Raw genomic sequence first — 8,295 nt, 5'->3', positions numbered from 1 at the left:
GAGAGAGAGAGAGGCAGACAGACAGACAGAGAGAGAAAGAGATTTAGAGAGAGATTTGTATTTCATCTGTGCATAACTAATGGTGTTTTAGTGCCTGTTTTATTCCATGGGTTTCACTTTAAATTTTTTCTTAGATGTTGTTAGCTGATAATTGATCATTTTTCCAAGGATGCGACTTTAATTAGTGAAGTTGAAAGAAGTATATACTTTGGACATGTTTGCTGTGTGTAAAAAGTGAGGTGGCAGTTAGCACGGGGCCTACTCACATAAAAATTCATTTTTACTGGAATGTGAGGCTGGAACCCTTCACATCTCAGAGCGTGCTGCAGGGCAGGGCTGGAATCCAAACTCTGATTAAAATCACCCAGCTCTTTTCTTCCTCTGCTCTACAACCACAAGTTATTGCTGGCTGAAAAGGATAATAATGAATTCATTTTCATCTACCGAAAAAAAAAATCACTTTAGACAGCTTTATTCCTTTTAAACCTAGATTAAAAAGGCCACTTTGCAATGAGAGCGAGTCAGTGGGCACGAGGCGAGTGGGTTATTAGATTCTTGTCCTGGAAGCCTGTGCGGTGATGCTGATGGCTGCTGCCGACAGTGACAGTTTGTGCTCAGGCAGCCCCCGCCCCCCAGGCATGGGTAGAAGGATGTGGGGGGACTGAGAATTCAGACATTAAGAGTCCTTGCACAGTCGAGTCTTAGGTTTTAGAGAGAGGGATGCCTCCAAGTCAGGTGCATTGACGTAACCTGTCTGTAGTGAGCATACACAAAAAAATGCCATGAACATATACTTGGGTATTTATTTTTTCTTTTTAACGTGAGAATTGAGGCCAGGGCTTCACATGTATTATAAACGTGCTCTGCCACTGGATTATAGCTCTAGTCCTAAAATAAATTAAAGGGCAGGAGAAATGGCTGAGGGTTAAGAATGTATGTGCTATGGCTCTCTCAGAGGACCCAGGTTCAGTTCCCAGCACACACATGGCCGCTCACAGTGGCCTGTCACTCCAGCTCGGAGGTCCAGTGCCCTCTTCTGGTTTCCTCATACACATTCACACACATACTCATAATAAAACAGGAATCTTTAAAAAAAAAACATCCTTTAAAGGCCAAATGTAACATTTAGGATCACTTACAATCAGTACTCATTTAGTATATGAAACCTCGACGAGCTAAGGCATTTTGAATTGCTCATGTCTAATCTCTTGTCACTCTGTCCTTCCGGCTTCCCCATGCAAGTAAGAGATTTGAGGGATGGATTGAAGTATGGTACTTACCAAATAATTGGTTCCTTTTGGTTTCTTTTGACTGTCCCACGGTTGCTTTACCTAGAAGTTTTCCTCTTTGGATAGATTTAGCAATGGCATAATGAGAAGTGTATCCCTTAGTACGATAGGCTGATGGTTAGTAAGTTGAGCTCTGGCCTCTACTGAATAGTAACCTTTTAAACAGTGCCTCCCTTTGTGGCTCCCGGGATGCTGTGTTTGCTGACTGTGTGAGGGATGGGTGTTAGGAAGTGAGGAACTGGAGTATAATTTATTAACCATTGTTTAGGTGCTTGTGGATTTCCTTATCTGTTTTATAAGAGATTTTTCGTCTTAATTAGAAGGCTACTAAGAGTTGTTAACTATGTAGTGTGTGCTGATCGCTGGGTTTCCATCCATCGTGGCTCATTCAGTTGTTGCTACAATCCCATAAGAGCCATTACCCTAGCTTTACAGACGCGGAAACTGAGGTTTACGGAGGGGGAATAGCTTACCCAATCGACACAGTCATTACTGGACCTGGGATTTGAATCCAGGCAACCTCAAGTCCACGACTTAGCTACTTCCAACTCTGCTATTCATCGAGTGGATGCCCTCCGTCGTATACATGATACAGTCTCACTTAAGACTTAACTATAAATAAAAATAATATCTAATTAAAAAAAAAGAGGAAAAAAAGACTCTCCTATGAAATCCCCCATGCCATTTCTGACTAGAATCTGTGTCTGCAGGCAGGACTTTCCATTTCTATTGTAATAAACGTTCACTTTGGCTTCTGAGCATCCCCCCAGGCAGAGAGGACCCGTTGCGTGGATGTCTGCCTGTGCTTTCCGCTTGGCTGGGGTGATCTTCTCTTCCACGAGACAGCAGCAGTTACAGAGTTTTCCCGGAATACTCTACTTTGGGGGGCGGGGTGCCGCTTGTTGTCTATACATAAAGAAATTAAGTTTTGTTTTAAATATACACATAGATGGTAGAGTTGTAGAGCATCTGTGAAGTAGAGAAAAAAAAAACGTTGATTCAGCGTTGGCCGTGAGAAGGGAGAAAAGACAGCCTGTGTGTGGATCATTGAGTTCAAGCTTTCTCATTGCGTCTTCCCAGTCAGCGTCTGCATACCACTGCTGGGGCATACGTGGTCTACCATGCTTTCGCTAGACTCTTTTAGGGTTAGAGTACAGTTCTTAGCTGTATAAAGTAAGATAATCTTCAGAGGCCTGCGAGATGGCTTAGTGGGTAAAGGGGCTGGATATACATCCTCACCATCGGAGCTCAGTCTCTTGAACCCACATACGGATGGAAGAAGAGAAATGAGTCCACATGGCTGTCTCCTCTGACTTCTGCACAGGAGGGGTCTCTCCTTCTCTTACACACACACACACACACACACACACACACAGACAGACACAGAGACAGACAGACAGACAGACACAGAGACAGACAGACAGACAGAGAGAGAGACAGAGACAGACACAGAGAGACAGGCAGACAGAATAGTTTAAAATAAAGTAATATTCTTATAATATACTAGTTTCTTGTCTTGTATTTTGAGTTTGCGTCTTTGTTGTTCATTTTGACAAATTTTAATTAACTGAGGGGATTTGCACGGCACTAATGTGAATTCATGGGGGGTGGAGGGCTTAGTTGGCTAGCACAGAGGCTAGTAACTGAGTCTTATGTGCAGTAGTAATCTCACCGTGGAAGGGTCTTTTATGTCACATTGAATTTCATCTGAAAATCTAAACAATCTAAGATTTATTTTTTATCTGTATGAATGTGTATCCCGTGTGCAGCTTTCGCTGGTGCACGCGAAGGCTCGAAGGGAACAGCAGCTCAGCTGGACCTAGAGCTACAGATGGTTGTCAGCTGCCATGTGGGTGCTGGGCACAGAACCTGGGGCTTTCAGGAGAGTAGCCAGTGTTCTTACTTGCTGAATCATGCCTCAGCCCGGAGTCTAACCATTTACGCCTCGTCTGGTTGGAACAGGTGATAAACTTGATGTAAGATGCTGTTGTTTAGGATCGTCTCAATCCTGAATGACAAGTGTTCGGAGAGTCCTGGAGACGTGTGTAACTGAGTTCTGTGTAATGCTCGTGGTAGTGACAGAACTGTGAGTTTGAAACAGAAAGTAATCTTTTTATAACACACTATAATGTTGTAAATGGAAACTCAGGAAAAGACATTTATGCACCTTCGTGTCATGTGATGTCCTAGGTATAGTGTGTGCTTGCATATTAACATAAACCTGAATTTTATCCTTTATATAAAGTCAGAGCATCCTTTATATAAACCCCCAAAGTAGATAGATGTCCGTGGTTAGAAATAATGTAAGCAAAACTGGAAGAACAGGACTATCTGACTCCAGTGTCTGAATTCATCCCTCCCCTCCCCTCCTCTCCCTTTCCCTTTCCCTTTCCCTCTTCTCCTGTCTTCTCCCCTCCTCTCCCTTTCCCTCCCATCTCTCCTTCCCCTCTTCCTTCCCTCCTCTCCCCTCCCCTGTTTTTCTTTCCTCTTCCTTTTCTCTGTTTTATTCTCCTTCAACTCTTCCAGAAGTTTTCTGGTCCCCCCCGCCCCCAATCCCCTTTTCAGTTTGCCCCAGGGATGCCAATATTTATAAAATCTAGCTGTAAATACTACCTTTATTTCTCATCTTGAAGTTCAACTCCAGTGCCAAGGGAGGAGGGCCACTGGAGGCTGGGGAGTGAGGAAGATTGGAGGGGACATAGCCAGATAAAACAGATTGTACTCACTTTGAGTGGTGGATGCCACACACACTGTTAGGCAAGGGGATGCTGGCAGGCACCCAGACACAAGCTAGTGCACGGACCACACATAGGTGGGCATAAGCGCACAGGCAGACTGGCGCACAGGCCACACAGAGGTAGATATTCAGGCCTTCCAGGCAGACGTACACAGGCATGCTGGCAAAGATTAAAGCGCTTGGCTCTGACCTCAAGGCCATATTTATCCAGAATCACATAAAAGTAGCCTCTGCCAGGAATTGTTTTATAACAGATTACACTACTGTTTGCGCTTGGGTTTTCCAGACACTGGTGTTGGCTCCCCCCATTTTTGCTGAGTCATAGCTCCCTAGCTATCCAGTGCTAGCCATCTTTGCCCATGCTGGATACCTGTGTCAGCACCATGGCGTCTAAACAGAACGGCCCGCAGCCCTCTGCTCCCCACTCTATGACCAGTAAGATCAACTTCCTGTGATGTCTCCCATTTTTATTATAAGTCTCCATGCTTCCTCGTTTAGCCTCCGAAATAACAGTATTTAGATTTAGCTGTTGGCGTCCGACCTGTTTCTTCTGATCATTCCTCCATGCATTCCGGTCTGTAAGACAAATGGCATTTGCGTTTGCTCTGCTGTGGAGCTGCATGTGGGATGGTTTCTGGCTCTGCACTGTGCGTGCACCTTAGGTTTGGCCTCTGCTCACCAATTTTCAACCCTCTCCCCGAATTCTCACCTGCAGATGCCAGCAGGGCATGTTGGCTTTAGACCTCTTTATGTTGCCCAGGCTGTCCTGAGATCCACTTTGTAGCCCAGGGAGCTCTCAAGCTGGCACCAAGGTCCTCCTTCCCGCTGCCTCTGCCTCTTCATCAGCTACGGAGGCCACAGAGGTGCAGCTTCAGGGTGTCATATTCAGAAGTTTGAAGGTCCCTTTAGGCTTTTAGGAGCCTCATTCAGGTAAAGAGGTTAGCACCAGAGGTCTCCTTTACACGGACTCGGGTAGCTCCCTTAGAGACGTAGCGTGGCTTAGGACATTGGTGTTTCAGTCCTTTTGGACAAACTCTGAGCAGTACCATCTGACCCGTGAGTGGGGTTCTAGGGCATTTTAGTCTTTGGTCCTGGTGGTACTTTAATAAGAAAGTACCACATTGTGTGGATCATTGGACAGAGAAAGGTCACAAAGAAGTGGACATAGTAAAGCCACGAGGAGAGCAGAGCAGCTAGGTGTGGGTCTGGGCACTCACCGTAGCGCTTCCTGGAAAACTGGATGTCAGCCGCTGCAGGACGAGTACAGCTCCTCACTCTCACCCTTGCAACTGAGTTCCCTTAACTCAGGTAAATCTGTGGCTTCCATGAGAGAAAGTTCAGGATGAGCCGATGAAGCCAGCTTGGGTGGCTTGGGTTCATTGAAAGCAGAAAGGTGCTTAGGGGCCGAGGGAGGCACTCCTGAGAGCGTGGGTGGCTTCTTCAAGAAGAGCTGCCCTCCAGGTGTTCTGATGGCGACTGCATGTAGGACTCTGGAAGCGTCCATAATCCGTTATTCAGCCGGCTTCTAGGGCCTGTCCTCTTCCCTTTCTCTCTTCAGTGACTGAGATTGCGAGGCCCTGGAGATGCCTTTGATAGGACTGTAATTGGGTACGCCCACCGGGGTGCACATGGGTCTACCGTGTGTCTTTTACTGAAATGGGGTTTCTGGTGAAATTGCTGGAAAATTACAGCTGGAAGAAAGGCCTTAAGCAAATGTTGCTAGTTGTATTAAAATTCTTGATTCTCAGCTGGCAAGAGGCTTCAACCGGAGTCCCTAGCGAGGTTCCTTTCCCTTCCCATGTCCCCGTAATTTTATGTCTTTCTAGTCTGTCTCATGCTCAGTGTTAAGGGTGGTTATCACTAGATGTGTGTTTTCTCATGATTTGGAACATTTATTTCTTGGAACATTTATGGTAGTTTATTTCTGGTTTTTGGTTTTTTTTTTTTGTTTGTTTTTGTTTTTGTTTTTGTTTTTGTTTTCCGAGACAGGGTTTCTCTGTGTAGCCCTGGCTATCCTGGAACTCACTCTGAAGACCAGGCTGGCCTCGAACTCAGAAATCCGCCTGCCTCTGCCTCCCAAGTGCTGGGATTAAAGACGTGCGCCACCATCGCCCGGCTGGAAGTTTATTTCTGACTCTACCATACATTAAAAAAAAAAAAAGATTTAACAGCATTTAAAATGTTTTTATTAGACAGTTTCGTGTGTTGATCTGGTATTTTTGCCCTTTTTATCCCTGTGACTCTCATTCTTCTGCTACTCCTACTGAACCCCTTCTTCCCAGCATGACCCCCTCACTTTCCTGTCTGTTTTGTTCTCTTGTGACCCACTGAGTTTGATCAGAGCTGCTTGCATGAGGATGGGGAGGGGATATTCACGGGAGCATGGGCTCTTTACCAATGGGTACACCACCAAATAGAAAGATTTCCCTCTTTAGTCAGCAGGTACCTGCCCGCAGCTCTTCAGGAAAGGGTAGGGCCTCAGACTTCCTCCCCACAGGGTGGTGGGTGTTGATAGCAAGGTTTTCAGCAGGTAACCAACCACGGCTGCTGCGAGTTCCCAAGGGCCTCATCCCTTTGTGACTGAAACAGTGTTACAGAGCATCCCTCTGCGGCTTCAGGTTCTCAGACTTCCTGCTCCGTCCATTCCACTCTCACCATTCTCCCAGAGCCTTGGAGGGAGTGATGGCGATGTCCCACTCAATACTGAGCCCTCAGAGCTCACTTATTCTCAGCACTCTGACCAGTTATGAGTGTCCTTATTAACTAATGCCCACTGCAATCGAAATCCCCCTCACTAAGGCTGAGATCACACCTGTGGCCATAATCATAAATATTTTGGAAGTAGTTTTGTACCATGTTCATTTATGAAAATAATAGTAGGTCCCCCACTAGAGCCTGTGACCCCACTAGGGCCTACGACCTTGGCAGCATGGGCTTTTAATCAGGTTTATGGTTTGTAGTGGTTTGAATGGTTTGACTGCCATAGACTCCAGTATTTGAATACTTGGCCATAGGGAGTGTCACTGTTAGGAGGTGTGTGGCATTGTTGGAGGAAGTATGTCACTGGAGGTGGGCTTTGAGGTCATGCATGCTCAAGCTATACTCAGTATAGTACACAGTTGCCTGACACGCCGCCGTGTCAGGATGTAGACCTTTCAGCTTCTTCTCCAGCACTGTGTCTGCCTTCATGCCTCCATGACGATCATGGACTAAACGTCCGACACCGTAAGGTGGCCCCAATGAAGCGGTTTCCTTTATACGGGTTGCCATGTCATGGTGTCTGTCACAGCTGTAGAAAGCCTAAGATACAGTGCTAGGCGTGGGTTTTCTCCTATGGACTGGGCCTCACGTCCATGTAGAAAGCCGTAGGTCACCCCTTAGCAGTCATGCCACTGATGCATGGTTGCCATCTAGGTTTGGCGGGCAACCCAGGGCAATGGTATGAGCCTGTATTCCTTAGGTGGCCTCTGGAGCCGTTCTGACCAGCAGTTTACGGAGAAGCAGGGATCCTATACTCCACACTGTGACCCCACAAGTCGTTAGGAATCTCCAGTCACGTGTTCACATGCTAGAAACAAGGCCACCTTGTCCTCGGCTTCCTTGGAGTTTTCTGTATTGAACCAAGGTAGTGGAGTAGTGGGGTGTGAGAGGACTTCTCACTTACTCTTGTCAAACATTCTAGTACCTGGAAAACCGTTTTCACTGAGAGACACGAAATAAACATGCTGGAAGAAGGGACTCCGCGTGACTTCCAAAAGAACTTTTGAAAACGACCCCTGTTGGAGCCTTTACTGGCTTCCTCATTGAGGAAGAGGGGCAGCAGCAGGCTGAAGCAGACCTTTAAAGGGGAGAAGGTTGCTCCCTGAGCGTCCTATTCTGAGGCGAGCGGGCTCCGCGACTTATTTTGGACCTGAGAGCCTGTGTTTTGAAGCTCAAGTGGAGCAGATGCTCTGAAGAACATTTGTGATATGAAGGCTGGAGTCACCACAAACGTGTCAGAACTTATTTGTATTGGAATTTTGCAGTTTGTCCTAAGGATTTAGCTTCTCAAGGAAGCTTTTAAAATATCATAACCTTACTTCACGAATTCCCTATAAATGATATTTTTAATGTATGTCTGGAGGCATTTTAGGCTCAAAATATTTTTTTAATGAAATATTTATAAGAGGTTTTTATTGAAAAGAAAATCATTTCCAAAAATAATACCTAGGATGCAGGCAGCGCACACTGACGGCCCCGCGCCCACTGACGGCCCAGCGCCCACTGACG

At 46.1% G+C, this 8,295-nt stretch overlaps 1 protein-coding gene across 2 annotated transcripts in view; it reads left to right on the top strand.

The window, feature by feature from the left end:
* Positions 1-8,295, top strand: part of Disp1 (dispatched RND transporter family member 1) — a 164,411-nt gene that overhangs the window by 10,701 nt on the left and 145,415 nt on the right. The gene's annotated exons all lie outside the window — the stretch shown is intronic.

The sequence above is a fragment of the Mastomys coucha genome, unplaced genomic scaffold (assembly GCF_008632895.1).
Source record: "Mastomys coucha isolate ucsf_1 unplaced genomic scaffold, UCSF_Mcou_1 pScaffold1, whole genome shotgun sequence".
Classification (NCBI taxonomy): domain Eukaryota; kingdom Metazoa; phylum Chordata; class Mammalia; order Rodentia; family Muridae; genus Mastomys; species Mastomys coucha.
Note: the sequence above shows the minus strand (reverse complement) of the source record. Positions and strands in the feature narration are given on the sequence as shown.